Source organism: Triticum urartu, chromosome 5A, assembly GCF_056163025.1.
Source record: "Triticum urartu cultivar PI428250 chromosome 5A, HENAU_Tu73, whole genome shotgun sequence".
NCBI lineage: Eukaryota > Viridiplantae > Streptophyta > Magnoliopsida > Poales > Poaceae > Triticum > Triticum urartu.
Window position 1 is genome coordinate 635800752 of NC_141877.1, and position 17538 is coordinate 635818289.

The following is a 17538-nucleotide window of genomic DNA, read 5'->3' on the forward strand; positions in this document are numbered from 1 at the left end:
TAACAAATTCCAAATCATGTGTGGCTCTATCAAAAGGTGTGTACAGCAAGGATGATTGTGGTAAAATAACAAATAAAGACTCAAATCATACAAGACGCTCCAAGCAAAACACATATCATGTGGTGAATAAAAATATAGCTCCAAGTAAAGTTACCGATAGAAGTAGACGAAAGAGGAGATGCCTTCCGGGGCATCCGCAAGCTTTGGCTTTTATGTGTCCTTAGATTATCTTGGGGGTGCCATGGGCATCCCCAAGCTTAGGATCTTGCAACACCTTGTTCCATAATCCATCAAATCTTTACCCAAAACTTGAAAACTTCACAACACAAAACTCAAAGTAGAAAATCTCATGAGCTCCGGTAGCGAAAGAAAACAAAAGACCACTTCAAGGTACTGTAATGAACTCATTCTTTATTTATATTGGTGTTAAACCTACTGTATTCCATCTTCTCTATGGTTTATAAACTATTTTTCTAGCCATAGATTCATCAAAATAAGCAAACAACACACGAAAAACAGAATCTGTCAAAAACAGAACAGTCTGTAGTAATCTGTAGCTAGCGCAAGATCTGGAACCCCAAAAATTATAAAATAAATTTATGGACGTGAGGAATTTATATATTAATCATATTCAAAAAGAATTAACTAAATAGCACTTTCCAAATAAAAATGGCAGCAGTTCTCGTGAGCGCTAAAGTTTCTGTTTTTACAGCAAGATATTAAGACTTTCCCCAAGTCTTCCCAACGGTTCTACTCGGCACAAACATTAATTAAACACAAAAAACACAACCAAAACACAGGCTAGGTAAATTATTTATTACTAAACAGGAGCAAAATGCAAGGAATAAAAATAAAATTGGGTTGCCTCCCAACAAGCGCTATCGTTTAACGCCCCTAGCTAGGCATAAAAAGCAAGGATAGACCTAGGTATTGCCATCTTTGGTAGGAAATCCATAAGTGGCTCTCATAATAGATTCATAAGATAATTTAATTTTATTTCTAGGAAAGTGTTACATGCCTTTCCTTAATGGAAATTCGAATCTAATATTTCCTTCCTTCATATCAATAATTGCACTAATCGTTCTAAGGAAAGGCCTACCAAGAATAATAGGACATGAAGGATTGCAATCTATATCAAGGACGATAAAATCTATGGGAACATAATTCCTATTTGCAACAATAAGAACATCATTAATTCTTCCCATAGGTTTCTTAATAGTGGAATCCGCAAGGTGCAAGTTTAGAGAGCAATCATCAAAATCACGGAAACCTAACAAATCACACAAAGTCTTTGGAATCATGGAAACACTAGCACCCAAATCACATAAATCATAGAACTCATGATCTTTAATCTTAATTTTAATATTTGGTTCCCACTCATCATAAAGTTTTCTAGGGATAGAAACTTCCAACTCAAGTTTTTCTTCATAAGATTGCATCAAGGCATCAACGATATGTTTAGTAAACGCTTTATTTTGACTATAAGCATGAGGAGAATTTAGCACAGATTGCAACAAGGAAATACAATCAATCAAAGAGCAATTTACATAATTAAATTCCTTGGAATCCAAAATAGTGGGTTTAGCAACATCTAGGGTTTTAATTTCTTCGATCCCACTTTCATCAATTTTAGCATCAAGATCTAAAAACTCTGAATTTTTTGAACGCCTTCTAGGTAAAGGTGGATCATATTCAGTCCCATCATTATCAAGATTCATATTGAAAAACAAAGATTTAATAGGGGACACATCAATAACTTTTAGATCTTCATCTTTATTTTCATAAGAACTAGAAGAACACGCTCTTATAAAGGCATCTTTCTGAGCACGCATCCTAGCGGTTCTTTCTTTGCACTCATCAATGGAAATTCTCATGTCTTTGAGAGACTCATTGATATAATGCTTAGGTGGAGTAGATCTAAGTTTCAAAGAATCAACATCAAGAGAAATTCTATCAACGTTCCTAGCCAAATCATCAATCTTAAGCAATTTTTCTTCAATCAAAGCATTGAAATTCTTTTGCTAAGTAATAAATTCTTTAATATTAGATTCAAAATAAGAGGGTATCTTATTATAATTTCCATATGAATTGTTGTAGGAATTACCATAATTATTAGAGGGATTACTAGGATAAGGCCTAGGATTAAAATTTCCTCTATACGCGTTGTTACCAAAATTATTCCTACCAACAAAATTCACATCCATAGATTCATTATTATTCTCAATCAAGGTAGACAAAGGCATATCATTAGGATCAGAAGAAACACTCTTACTAGCAAATAATTTCATAAGTTCATCCATCTTTCCACTCAAAACATTAATTTCTTCTATCGCATGCGCCTTTTTATTTGTAGATCTTTCAGTATGCCATTGAGAATAATTAACCATAATATTATCTAGGAGTTTAGTAGCTTCTCCTAAAGTAATTTCCATAAAAGTGCCTCCCACGGCCGAATATAAAAGATTTCTAGAAGCAAAATTCAATCCGGCATAAAATTTTTGTATAATCATCCACAAATTCAAACCATGAGTAGGGCAATTATGTATCATTAATTTCATCCTCTCCCAAGCTTGTGCAACATGTTCATGATCAAGTTGCTTAAAATTCATAATATCATTTCTAAGGGAGATGATCTTAGTGGGAGGAAAATATTTATAGATAAAAGCATCTTTGCACTTGTTCCAAGAATCAATACTATTTTTAGGCAAAGATGAAAACCAAGCTTTAGCATGATCTCTAAGCGAAAAAGGAAATAGCTTCAATTTAACAATATCATTGTCCACATCTTTCTTCTTTTGCATATCACACAAATCAATGAAGCTATTTAGATGGGTAGCGGCATCTTCACTAGGAAGGCCGGAAAACGGATCTTTCATGACAAGATTCAGCAAAGCGGCATTAATTTCACAAGATTCAGCATCAGTAAGAGGAGCAATCGGAGTGTTAATAAAATCATTCTTGTTGGTATTGGTAAAGTCACACAATTTAGTGTTATCTTGAGCCATCGTGACAAGCAAGCAATCCAACACATAAGCAAATAAAAAGCAAGCGGGCAAAAAGAGGCAAATAGAGAAAGAGAGGGAGGATAGAGAGAGAGGGCGAATAAAACGGCAAGGGTGAAGTGGGGGAGAGGAAAACGAGAGACAAATGGCAAATAATGTAATGCGGTAGATAAGGATTGTGATGGGTACTTGGTATGTTGACTTTTTCGTAGGTGCCAGAAATGGCTCGTTATTGGAAGTCAAATCTTGACTTGCACGAACCTCCCCGGCAACGGCGCCAGAAATTCTTCTTGCTACCTCTTGAGCACTGCGTTGGATTTCCCCGAAGAGGAAGGGATGATGCAGCAAAGTAGCGTAAGTATTTCCCTCAATTTTTGAGAACCAAGGTATCAATCCAGTAGGAGGTTACGCGCGCGTCCCCTAGTACCTGCACAAAGCAAATAACTCCTCGCAACCAACGCGATAAGGGGTTGTCAATCCCTTCACGGTCACTTACGAGAGTGAGATCTGATAGATATGATAAGATAATATTTTTGGTATTTTTGTGATAAAGATGCAAAGTAAAATAAAATCAAAGTAAAAACAAAGGAAATAACTAAGTATTGGAAGATTAATATGATGAAGATAGACCCGGGGGCCATAGGTTTCACTAGTGGCTTCTCTCAAGAGCATAAGTATTCTACGGTGGGTGAACGAATTACTGTTGAGCAATTGACAGAATTGAGCATAGTTATGAGAATATCTAGGTATGATCATGTGTATAGGCATCACGTCCGAGACAAGTAGACCGACTCCTGCCTGCATGTACTACTATTACTCCACTCATCGACCGCTATCCAGCATGCATCTAGAGTATTAAGTTAATGAAAACAGAGTAACGCCTTAAGCAAGATGACATGATGTAGAGGGATAAATTCATGCAATATGATAAAAACCCCATCTTGTTATCCTCAATGGCAACAATACAATACGTGCCTTGCTGCCCCTACTGTCACTGGGAAAGGACACTACAAGATTGAACGCAAAGCTAAGAACTTCTCCCATTGCAAGAAAGATCAATCTAGTAGGCCAAACCAAACTGATAATTCAAAGAGACTTGCAGAGATAACCAACCATACATAAAATAATTCAGAGAAGATTCACATATTGTTCATAGATAAACTTGATCATAAACCCACAATTCATCGGTCTCAATAAACACACCGCAAAAAGAAGATCACATCAAACAGATCTCCACAAGAGAGGGGGAGAACATTGTATTGAGATCCAAAAAGAGAGAAGAATCCATCTAGCTAATAACTATGGACCCGAAGGTCTGAGGTAAACTACTGACACTTCATCGGAGAGGCTATGGTGTTGATGTAGAAGACCTCCGTGATGGATACCCCCTCCGGCGAAGCTCCGGAACAGGCCTCGAGATGGGATCTCGTGGATACAGAAAGTTGCGGCGGTGGAATTAGGATTTCGGCTTTGTATTTTGATCGTTTGGGGGTACGTAGGTATATATAGGAGGAAGGAGTACGTCGGTGGAGCAACAGGTGGCCCACGAGGGTGGAGGGCGCGCCTGGGGGGTAGGCGCGCCCCCTACCTCGTGGCCTCCTCCTTTGTTTCTTGACGTAGGGTCCAAGTCTCCTGGATCATGTTCGGTGAGAAAATCACGTTCCCGAAGGTTTCATGCCGTTTGGACTCCGTTTGATATTCCTTTTCTTCGAAACCCTAAAATAGGCAAAAAAACAGAAATCCTGGGCTGGGCCTCCGGTTAATAGGTTAGTCCCAAAAATAATATAAAAGTGGAAAATAAAGCCCAATTATGACCAAAATAGTAGATAATATAGCATGGAGCAATCAAAAATTATAGATACATTGGAGACGTATCACCATCTTGCTCTGCACTTGATTCACCTTCTGTTATGAGTAAACTTGCGACACCTACTCCCACAATTCATTCTGATATGTCGCACGTTATCGATGATGCCACTTCTGCTTTGCATGATGCTTATGATGAAACTACTTCTATGCTTGATAATACTGTACCACTAGGTGAACTTCTTGATGAACAAATTGCTAGGGTTAGAGAGAATGAAATTATTGAAACTGATAATATTGATGAAAGTGATGATGAAGATTCTCCCCCTTGATATGAATTGCATGATGTGCCTAAGGGTTATGTTATGGATGAAGAATCTGCTAGATACTTTTTGGCTTGCAATGATAGATATGGTCTTAAGAAACTGTTAGCTAAGCTGAAAGAAAAGTCTTTGAATGCTAGAATGAAATATGACCCTGATTTTGCTACTTCACCTATTTGTATATATGATAAGGATTATGATTTCTCTGTTGATCCTGAGTTAATTACTTTGGTTGAATCTGATCCTTTTTATGGCTATGAATCTAAAACTGTTGTGGCTCATCTTACTAAATTAAATGATATAGCCAACCTGTTCACTAATAATGAGAAAAGTCGCTATTACTTTATCCTTAAGTTATTTCCGTTCTCATTAAAGGGTGATGCTAAAATATGGTTTAATTCTCTTGATCTTGGTTGTGTGCGTAGTCCCCAGGATATGATTTATTACTTCTCTACTAAATATTTCCCCGCTCATAAGAAACAAGCTACCTTAAGGGAAATATATAATTTTATGCAAATTGAAGAAGAGAGTCTCCCACAAGCTTGGGGGAGGCTTCTCCCATTACTTAATGCTTTGCCTGATCATCCTCTCAAAAAAATGAAATACTTGATATCTTTTATAATGGACTAACCAATGCTTCTAGAGACCACCTGGATAGTTGTGCTGGTTGTGTTTTCAGGGAAAGAACTGTTGATCAAGCTGAATTGCTATTGAATAATATGTTGAGTAATGAAAATGATCGGACACTTCCTAAACTAACTCCTAAGCAACTCCGAAGAAAAGGGGTATTCTATTTATCAGTCTTGAAGATATGCAAGAGGCAAAGAAATCTATGAAAGAAAACGGTATTAAAGCTGAAGATGTTAAGAATTTACCACCTATTGAAGAAATACATGGTCTTGATAACCCGACAGAGGTAGTAAAGGTAAATTCTCTCTATAGATTTGATGAAGGTGATATTCCTCATAATAAGTCTGCTACCCAATGCTTGGATGAGTTTGCTAATTTTATTGTTAAACAAGAAAACTTCAATGCTTATGTTGGTAGACAATTGAAACGTAATGCTTATATGATTGAACACTTGAGTGATTATATGTCTAGAGTTAAAGGTGAACTTAAACTTATTAGTAAACATGCTTCTATGGTTACCACTCAAGTAGAACAAGTGCTTAAAGCTCATAATGATTTGCTCAATGAATTAAATAATAAGAAAAATGATAATTTTGTTAGAGTTGTGACTAGAGGGGGTAAAATGACTCAGGAACCTTTGTATCCTGAGGGCCACCCTAAGAGAATTGACCAAGATTCTCAGAGAACTAATGTTGATGCACCTAGTTATTCTAAGAAGAAAAAGAAAAATGATAGGACTTTGCATGCTTCTAGTGAACTTGTTGTTGACACACCTGAGAATCCTAATGATATTTCTATTTCTGATGCTGAAACACAATCTGGTAATGAACATGAACCTAGTGATAATATTAATGATGATGTTCATGTTGATGCTCAACCTAGCAATAACAATGATGTAGAGATTGAACCTGTTGTTGATCTTGATAACCCACAATCAAAGAATCAACGTTATGATAAGAGAGACTTTCTTGCTAGGAAGCACGGTAAAGAAAGAGAACCATGGGTTCAGAAACCCATGCCTTTTCCTCCTAAACCATCCAGGAAAAAGGATGATGAGGATTTTGAGCGCTTTGCTGAAATGATTAGACCTATCTTTTTGCATATGCGTTTGACTGATATGCTTAAAATGAATCCTTATGCTAAGTATATGACAGATATTGTTACAAATAAAAGAAAGATACCGAAAGCTGAAATTTCCACCATGCTTGCTAATTATACTTTTAAGGGTGGAATACCAAAGAAACTTGGAGATCCAGGAGTACCAACTATACCATGCTCCATTAAAAGAAACTATGTTAAAAATGATTTATGTGACCTTGGAGCCGGTGTTAGTGTTATGTCTCTCTCTTTATATCGTAGACTTGATTTGAATAAGTTGACACCTACTGAAATATCTTTGCAAATGGCTGATAAATCAACTGCTATACCTGTCGGTATTTGTGAGGATGTGCCTGTTGTGGTTGCAAACGTTACTATTTTAACGTACTTTGTTATTCTTGATATTCCCGAGGACGATAGTATGTCTATTATTCTTGGTAGACCCTTTTTGAATACTACAGGGGCTGTTATTGATTGCAATAAAGGCAATGTCACTTTTCATGTTAATGGTAATGAGCATATGGTACACTTTCCGAGGAAACAGCCTCAAGTCCACAGTATAAATTCTATTGGAAAAATCCCAACAATTACTATTGGAGGTTTTGATTTTCCTCTTCCTATTGCCAAGAAGAAACATGATATTCTTATTGTTGGGGACATGCATGTCCCCATTGAGGTAACTTAGTGTTATTCGAAAATTCTCTGGTTTCATGTTATTCGAAAAGAGTTTGTTAACAAGACTTATCAACCTTGTTAGTGGATTCCTTTTGATGAGCATGAGATGGATGAAGTTAGAAAGCACAACTCTCTGTACCCTCTTTTTACTTTCTGTTATTTAGATTAAATAAAGCAAAAAATAGTAGTTTCTGTCTGTTTTCTGAATTATCCTTGCAATAAAAAATACCCCGAAAATAAAAGTTCTCCAAATGCCTTGAAAATTTTATATGATTTTTTTTCTAGAATATTTAAGAATTATTGGCACTAAGAACACACCAGGGGGGCACTCCACCTGGCCACGAGGGTCCAGGGCACGCCCACCCACCTGGGGCGCGCCCCCTGCCTCGTGGGCCCCCTCCACTTATTCTTGCAACCACACACTCCGTCTTCCTCCAGAAAAAATCATCTACCAGCTCAAACCCGAGTTCTAGCTCATCTTGCTACCATTTTCGATCTCCTTGCTCAAAGCTCCATTCACAAAACTGCTTTGGGGGATTGTTCTTCGGTATGTGACTCCTCCAACTAGCTCATCTTGCTACCCTATTCTTGAGCTTGCATGTCAAATTTATGTGGTCAAAAGTAGTTTTAATGCATGATATGGCCTCTAGGCACTTGTAGGAGTAGTTGCTATCAATCTTGTTGAGTTTGATTCACTTTTATTTTGAGTCACTAAAAGTTTCAAAAAAAATTCAGAGAAAGAAAATGATGAAGAGATTGTTGAGGGGCTCTTCGAGCCGAAGCTCAAAGGATAAGCAAAGTGAAGAGAATAAGAAGCCCAAATATAATCTCCGTCGCACTACGGAGGTTCAGCCGTGCGAATGGCCTTGTGATGAGTTCTTGAGAGCAGCCGGGATATATGAGGACTTTTATTATTTGGCTGAGAATGCAGGCCTCATCGACTTCCTCCGCGACCAGCGCGAACAGTACCTCCTCCTCACTAATATTTTCGTGCAAAATTTTTACTTTCATGCTAAGAAATCACCACCTTCGGTGGAATTTCACTTATATGACGAGGTTAAGGAGATGTCACTATATGATTTTTGGCGGGTCTGTAAGATAGCCTTTGTGGGCAGCATTGAGGAACCACATCATAATGATGTGGAGGGGTTTATTGATATGATTGATGTAGGGGAAATGAGGAAAGTTTCCGATGCAAGAATTACTAGTATGCATTTTCCTGTTCTACGTTACTTTGCAATATTTGCTACTAGATGCTTAATTGGTCGCGGGAATAGTGGAAATCTGAGTGCTCCTGATATTGTTATTCTGCGGCATGCTTTGTTTCGTGATACCACTTTCAGTTTAGGCACTATTGTTGCTAAACGATTAATTCTGAACCGAACAAAGGGTCCCATCTTCGGAGGCATCTTTGCTTCGCGCCTTGCTGCACACTTTAGGATACCCATTAGGCATTACGAGAAAGAGGAAAGGTTGCTTCCTCCTATTTTTCTAGATTATAAGAGCATGGTAGCACATGATTTTAGTGTTAAGGATAAGAATAAGATGCTTAAGTATAGATTGATATTTGATAAAAACTACTATGAGATTATTACCTTGCCTGCTCCCTCTTTGTTTAACATATTTTCAGGCACGTACCTTGTTTTGCCGGAGGCCGTTCATGCATACTGGAACCTGACATCAGCTCCAGAGCCTGAGTCGGAGCCACCCCTTGACCCTTATTGGCAGTCTATTTATCAGTGGCACCCAGAGGAGATTGCCAACCAGTGGCACCCAGAGGACACTCCTCCATACACCGGGGAGGGCAGCTTTGAACCATGGCCATAGACCAACTTAGGCCAAAAGTCTAAGCTTGGGGGAGTACGTATTTCTCACCGACATTACATTCATGTTCATACACTCATTCTAGTTGTCGGTGCTCATACTTTTTCATTGTACTATCCATGCTAGTTTATTTTATTTTTAAGCCTTCTTCTTGTGTGTTTGAAAAACCTCAAGAAAAACCAAAAAAATAGTTGTAGCTTTTAGCTAGTTTACTTTCCATGCCTGTAGTAGTAGTAATTAAAAGAAAACCCAAAAAGATTTCTCGTTCTTCTTTTGCTTGTTGGGAGCTTTCCCGTGTAAATAGTTTTGTTTCTTTTCTTTTCTTTGGGGGTCGAGAGGAGAAGACCATGATGAAAAATGTTGAGCGGCTCTCATATGAATTATTGTTAATCTAACCAAGAGCCCATATTACCTTGTCTTCTCCCTTGTATTGAATGCTTGCAGATTCCAGCTTAGTCCAATGCACGTGCACTATTATTATTATCCACACTGTTCGGTCATGCAAGTGAAAGGCAATAATGACAATATATGATAAACTGATTGAGATGAGAAAAGCTGGTATGAACTCGGCCGATCTTGTTTTTGTAAATATGATTAGTTCATCGTTCCTGATTCAACTTATTATGAATGAAACATGTTTGCAATGACAATTAGAGATTATAGTTGCTCATGCCATGCTTAATTAGCTAGGAGTTTATAATGGTTTACCTTGCGTGCCAACATGCTATTAAAATGGTTGTGATGTGGTATGATAGGGTGGTATCCTCCTTTGAACGATTCGAGTGACTTGACTTGGCACATGCTGACGCATGTAGTTGAAACAAAATCAACATAGCCTCCACGATATTTATGTTCATGGTGAATTATACCCTACTCATGCTTGCACTCAGTGTTGATTAATTTTAATGCATGTTCATGACTGTTGTCGCTCTCTAGCTGGTCGCTTCCTAGTCTCTTTCTAGCCTTCACTTGTACTAAGTGGGAATACTACTTGTGCATCCACTTCCATAAACCCCAAAGTCATTCCATATGAGTCCACCATACCTTCCTATATGCGGTATCTACCTGCCGTTCCAAGTAAATTTGTATGTGCCAAACTCTAAACCTTCAAATGAAATTCTGTATTGTATGCTCGAATAGCTCATATATCAACTAGGGTTGTATGTATCTTCCATGCTAGGTGGGTTATTCTCAAGAGGAGTGGACTCCGCTCCTCATTCGTGAGAAAATGGTTGGTAACCGGGATGCCCAGTCCCATGATTAAATTAAAATAATTGCAAACAAAACTCCCCCATGATTGTTGTTAGTTGGGGGCACCCATTGTTTCGGACAAGCCATGGGTTGATGTTTGTTGGTGGTAGGGGGAGTATAAACTTTACCATTATGTTTGGAAACTTCCTATAATGTGTGTAGCATGGAAGATATCGAGATCTCTCGGTTGTTATGTTGACAATGAAAGTATACCACTCAAAATATTTTTCATCTCTATTTCAAAATCGAGCCCTGGCACCTCTACAAACCCCTGCTTCCCTCTGAGAAGGGCCTATCTATTTACTTTTATGTTGAGTCATCATCCTCTTATTAAAAAGCACCAGTTGAAGAGCACCGCTGTCATTTGCATGTATTACTATTAGTTTACATTGAGTATGATTGTGACTGGATCTCTTTTACCATGAATTACAATGTTTAGTCAGTCCTTGATCTTCAGAGGTTGAAAGTGCAACTATCCCTGGGTGGTTTTGGTAATTCCTAACAACATATAGCCCATTGAGCTAATGCTATTTCAAGATAAATATTTCAGGAAAGCTCAATGTTTGGCATGGCATGGATTAGAAAGTGGACCCCTCAAAATACTAAGAACACATGTTGGCTCAAGCTCAAGACTCTACATTTCACTTTTAGTGATCCAAGATCACATTGAGTCCATAGGAAAAGCCAATACTACTAAAAGGGGATGAGGTGTTGCTTAATGAGTTACTTGCTCAAAATGCTTAGTGATATGCTCCAAAACCCTCAACTACTTTCTCATATCCGCATATGTCCCAAACCAAAAGTCAAACTCGGCCCCACCGAAATTTCCTACCCGGCGCCACCGAGTTGACTTGACATAGCCACTGCCACAAACCCTAGTCATTTGGGTCTCACCGATAGGGATCTCGGTCTCACCGAGATGGAATTGCAAACTCTCTGTTTCCCTTCGTAACGTTTCGGTCTAACCAAGATAAGCGATCGGTCCCACCAAGTTCGCAATGCAAACTCTCGGTTTCCCCTTCGTAACGTTTCGGTCTAACCGAGATGAGCGAATTGGTCCCACCGAGTTTGCCTGACCAACTCTCTGTTTGCCTATTACCAAAATTGGTCCCACCGAGTTTGTGTAATCCGTCTCACCGAGATTATGTTATGCCCTAACCCTAAATGGAATCGGTCCCACCGAGTTGACATGTCGGACCCATCAAAAATCCTAACGTTCACATTTTGAACTAAATCGGTCTGACCAAGTTTCATGATTCGGTCCCACCGAGTTTGGTGATTTGTGTGTAATGGTTAGATTTTGTGTGGAGGCTATATATACCCCTCCACCCACGCTTCATTCATGGATAGAGCCATCAGAACATGCCTACTCTTCCAACATACATTTTCTGAGAGAGAGCCACCTACACTTGTGTTGAGGTCAAGATATTCCATTCCAACCACATAAATCTTGATCTCTAGCCTTCCCCAAGTTGCTTTCCACTCAAACCCTCTTTCCACCAAATCCAATCCTATGAGAGAGAGTTGAGTGTTGGGGAGACTATCATTTGAAGCACAAGAGCAAGGAGTTCATCATCAACACACCATATATTACCTTTTGGAGAGTGGTGTCTCCTAGATTGGTTAGGTGTCACTTGGGAGCCTCCGTCAAGATTGTGGAGTTGAACCAAGGAGGTTGTACGGGCAAGGAGATCTCCTACTTCGTGAAGATCTACCATAGTGAGGCAAGTCCTTCGTGGGCGATGGCCATGGTGGGATAGACAAGGTTGCTTCTTCGTGGACCCTTCGTGGGTGGAGCCCTCTGTGGACTCGCGCAACCGTTACCCTTCGTGGTTTGAAGTCTGCATCAACGTGGATGTACGATAGCACCACCTATCAGAACCACGCCAAAAATCTCCGTGTCTACATTGCGTTTGCTCCCTCTAAACTCCTCCCTTTACCTTCATATGCAATTGTTTTCCATTCCCCTTCTATACTCTTAGAATTGCATGTGTAGGTTGATTACTTTACTTGTGCTAAGTTGTTAAAATCTGCCAAGACTTAAAATTGGGAAAAGGCTAGATTTTTATTTGGTCAAGTAGTCTAATCACACCCCCTCTAGACATATTTTCGATCCTACAAGTGGTATTAGAGCTTTGGTCTCCATTTGCCTTGATTTCCATAGCTTTTGGTGATCATAGCCTTGGTTTCACAACCTAGGAGAGTATGGCGTCTAGCGAGGGAAATTACCATCGTAGAGGTCCTTACTTTGATGGTAATAATTTTGCTAGTTGGAAGCAAAAGATGAAAATGCATATTCTTGGACATAACCCCGCCGTTTGGGCTATTGTGTGTATTGGCTTGCAAGGTGAATTCTTTGATGGGAGAGAACCGAACCGTGAAGCTACCACGGAAGAGTTAAAGATGTTGCAATACAATGCTCAAGCTTGTGATATTCTCTTCAACGGATTGTGCCCCGAAGAATTCAACAAAATCAGTCGTCTTGAGAATGCAAAGGAAATTTGGGATACTTTTATCGATATGCACGAAGGTACCAACTCCGTCAAGGAATCCAAATTGGATGTGCTTCAAAGTCAACTTGACAAACTTCAGGAGTAAATAACACAAGCTCGAAAGTAGAGCATGGTTGACAAGGCATTAGTTCAAACCATCGGGTATCTTAGGAACATATATCACAAACTTCAGGAGTAAATAACACAAGCTCAAAAGTAGAGCATGGTTGACAAGGAAGGGGATACAATTTACCAAAGGCATTATATACCTCTGGAAAGGCTCACAAGGTTATTGAATATTAAGGACAATGTCGGATGGAATCCAACAATGGATCTGACGATCCACAACGGAGCTGATGTGAGTATCGGTACTCTACCAGAAGAAGAAACAATGCAAGGGGATCAGATGATAGAAACAACTGACTAACTCCAAGCTCAATTGCACATGAATTATGATTCCAAGACAAGGGATCAGAAGCAATGCTTTGAATAGGGGTGGATACGTTGAATAGCCTTAGAGGTACAATCATCGGCAATTTGATTGGTCGAGAACCAACTCATGTTTAAAATGGCGTCTGAGCCGGAAGGATAATTAAAAAGGATCAACTGACGATTGTGTGCATTCGCACTCATGTTGAATCAATAGGATCAAAATGACGGTGTCTAAGGATACTAACGAATATTGCCAGACATATGGAAAGCATCCATAATGCAAGCAGACAAGTATTGCAGAGCAATAAGCTACTGAGGAATTTTGAAGGATCGAATAGTATTTCGAAGACAATTGTGAAACACATGAACAACTGGGGATGAGCGGATATTTGATAAGGGTGAGAAATTATCCGTAGGGTTATTCGGGTGGCAAGGAACTGCAAGGCAGAAGGCACAAAAAATTTCTCGGAACAATAGAGGGGATTTCAGGGTATCTTGTTATAACAAGATCAACTGGGAATAAAAGTAAGAACGGTAAGTGTATGTATTTATCCATAGGGATATTTCGGTGGTAGGGAATTGCAAAAGCAACAGGCTCAAAGTCTCGAGAGAACATCCGAGAGTATCTTCGAAATCCTTCGGTGGACCAAGTAATCATCTGGAGTAAGGGGCTCTCCGGGTGGAAGTAGTTACGAGAACCTAGAGTCGGCGTTAGTAAAATCATTTAACCCGAATAGAGGAGAGATTAGAGTCCCAGAGTATAGGTCGAGGAATAAAAGATGCTAATTCCACCCAATGGCGACATGGGCCCATAAGCCGCACAGCCATGTTAGTAAAAGTTTTGCAATGTCTAGACTCGATTTCGGCCAAGGAGTGTGGAAGGGGGATTCCTACAGGCAGTCGGCTCTGATACCAACTTGTGACGCCCCCGATTCAATTGTACACTAATCATACACGCAAACGTGTACGATCAAGATCAGGGACTCACGGGAAGATATCACAACACAACTCTACAAATAAAATAAGTCATACAAGCATCATATTACAAGCCAGGGGCCTCGAGGGCTCGAATACAAGAGATCGATCATAGACGAGTCAGCGAAAGCAACAATATCTGAGTACAGACATAAGTTAAACAAGTTTGCCTTAAGAAGGCTAGCACAAACTGGGATACAGATCGAAAGAGGCGTAGGCCTCGTGCCTGGGATCCTCCTAATCTACTCCTAGTCGTCGTCAGCGGCCTGCACATAGTAGTAGGCACCTCCAGAGTAGTAGCAGTCATCGTCGATGGTGGCGTCTGGCTCCTGGACTCCATCGTCTGGTCGCAGCAACCGGGTATAGAAAGGGGGAAAAGAGGGAGCAAAGCAACCGTGAGTACTCATCCAAAGTACTCGCAAGCAAGGAGCTACACTACATAGGCATGCATTGGTATCAAATGGAAAAGGGGTATCATATGTGGACTGAACTGCAGAATGCCAGAATAAGAGGGGGATAGCTAGTCCTTTCGAAGAGTACGCTTCTGGTAACCTCCATCTTGCAGCATGTAGAAGAGAGTAGATGGTAAGTTCACCAAGTATCATCGCATAGCATAATCCTAACCGATGATCCTCCCCTCGTCGCCCTGTGAGAGAGCGATCACCGGTTGTATCTGGCACTTGGAATGGTGTATTTTATTAAGTATCCGGTTCTAGTTGTCATAAGGTCAAGGTACAACTCCAAGTAGTCATGTTACCGAAGATCATGGCTATTCGAATAGATTAACTTCCCTGCAGGGGTGCACCACATTTCCCAACACGCTCGATCCCCTTTGTACGGACACACTTTTCTGGGTCATGCCTGTCCTCGGAAGATCAACACGTCGCAGCCCTACCTAGGCACAACAAAGAGGTCAGCACGCCGGTCTAAATCCTATGACGCAGGGGTCTGGGCCCATCGCCCTTTGCACACCTGCACGTTGCGAACGCGACAGGTGAGCAGACCTAGCCTCCCTTATACAAGAGTAGGCATTCCAGTCCAACCCGGCGCGCGTCACTCAGTCGCTGACGTCACGAAGGCTTCGGCTGATACCACGACGTTGAGTGCCCATAACTGTCCCCGCGTAGATGGTTAGTGCGTATAGGCCAGTAGCCAGACTCAGATCAAATACCCAGATCTCGTTAAGCGTGTTATTTTGACATAACCACGGACGCCGACCAGGGCCAGGCCCACCTCTCTCCTAGGTGGTCTCAACCTGCCCTGTCGCTCTGCCACAAAGTAACAGTCGGGGGCCGTCGGGAACTCAGGCCCACCACTACCTGGATGGAGTCACCTGCCCCTTCAGCCCCCATCTCCAAACAGTATCACCGGTAATGTAACAGTGTAAAGTATATAGTATATGCCCGTGATCACTTCCCGAAGTGATCATAGCCCAGTAGTATAGCATGGCAGACGGACAAGAGTGTAGGGCCACTGATGATAAACTAGCATCCTATACTAAGCAATAGGATTGCAGGTAAAGGTAACAACAGTAGTAGCAAGGACAGGCTATGCATTAGGATAGGATTAACGGAAAGCAGTAACATGCTGCACTACTCTAATGCAAGCAGTATAGAGAAGAGTAGGCGATATCTGGTGATCAAGGGGGGGCTTGCCTGGTTGCTCTGGCAAGACAGAGGGGTCGTCAACACCGTAGTCGAACTGGGGGTCACCGGCAGTCTCGGGGTCTACCGGAAAGAAGTAATGGAGGGGGAACACAATAAATAACAAAGCAATCAAAGCAACACAAGGCATAACATAGCAATACGCGGTGCTAGGTGTGCCCTAACGCAGTAGGAGGTGATACCGGCGAAGCGGGAAAACATCCGGGAAAGTATCCCCGATGTTTCGCGTTTTCGGACCGGTGAACCGGAGGGGGAAAGTTGCATGTTTGCTATGCTAGGGGTGTGTGGCGAACAAACGGGCTACGTATTCGGATTCGTCTCGTCGTTCTGAGCAACTTTCATGTACAAAGTTTTTCCATCCGAGCTACGGTATATTTTATATTAATTTTAAAAGATTTAATCATTTTTAGAATTTATTTAATTATTTTAAATCAACATTATCCAGAATAGTGTTTGCTGACGTCAGCATAACATCAGCAGTCAACGGTGCGTTGACGTAGTCAAACTGATGTGTGGGTCCCGCATGGCATACACTGTTAGTTAATTAACACTAGTTCATTAGATAAATTTGTTAATTAGGTTAATCTAATCAGGATTAATTTAGTTAATTAATTAATATTTTAATTATTATTTTTTAAAAAAATTATTTTTTTGTATAGGGGCGTGGGGCCCGGTTGCCAGTGGCACAGAAGGCCACTGGAGCGGGCAAAACGGGCACGAGAGGGTGTGCCCGCAGGGGCGGACCCGGGAGATGGCCCGCCGGTGGCGAGAGGCCTCGGCGGCGGCGCGAAGGGCATCGGGGCGAGGCCGGGCGGCCGGAGGTGTGCCAGTGAGGGGAAGGGGGCGGCCCTGGGCCCGCAGCGGGAGGGTCGCGAGCGGCGCGGCTTGGCCGGCGTGCGGCGCAGAGGGGGGCAGCAAGCGGCGCGTTGAGCATGCGGGCCGCGGCGAGGGAGGGTGGTGCGGGGCAGGCAAGTCGGGGCGACGAGTGGCGGGGCCGCGGGCACGGCACGGGGGGCGATGCAGGGCACGAGAGCGGGTCAGCCGGTGGGCGCTGCGCCGACCGGAGTGGGTAGGCGGCAGCAAAGGAAGCAGCGGGCGGTAGTGGCGGTGGCAGTAGGCGGCATCGGCAGCGGCGCTAGAGGCGGCAGCAGGTGCAGCAGAGCAGCGGTGCAAAGCATCAAGCAAAGCAGCGGCAACGGCACACGCAGCAGCTTCGGTGGCCGTAAGAGCAGCAGGCAGAGTAACGCAGCAGCATCGAACGCACAGGGGCGGGAGCAGGCAGCGGGAGGCGACAGGGTCACGGTCACGTGCTCGCGGGGGCGCGGCCAGGGAGCGGCGGGCGCGAGCAGGGGCACACGCAGGCGGC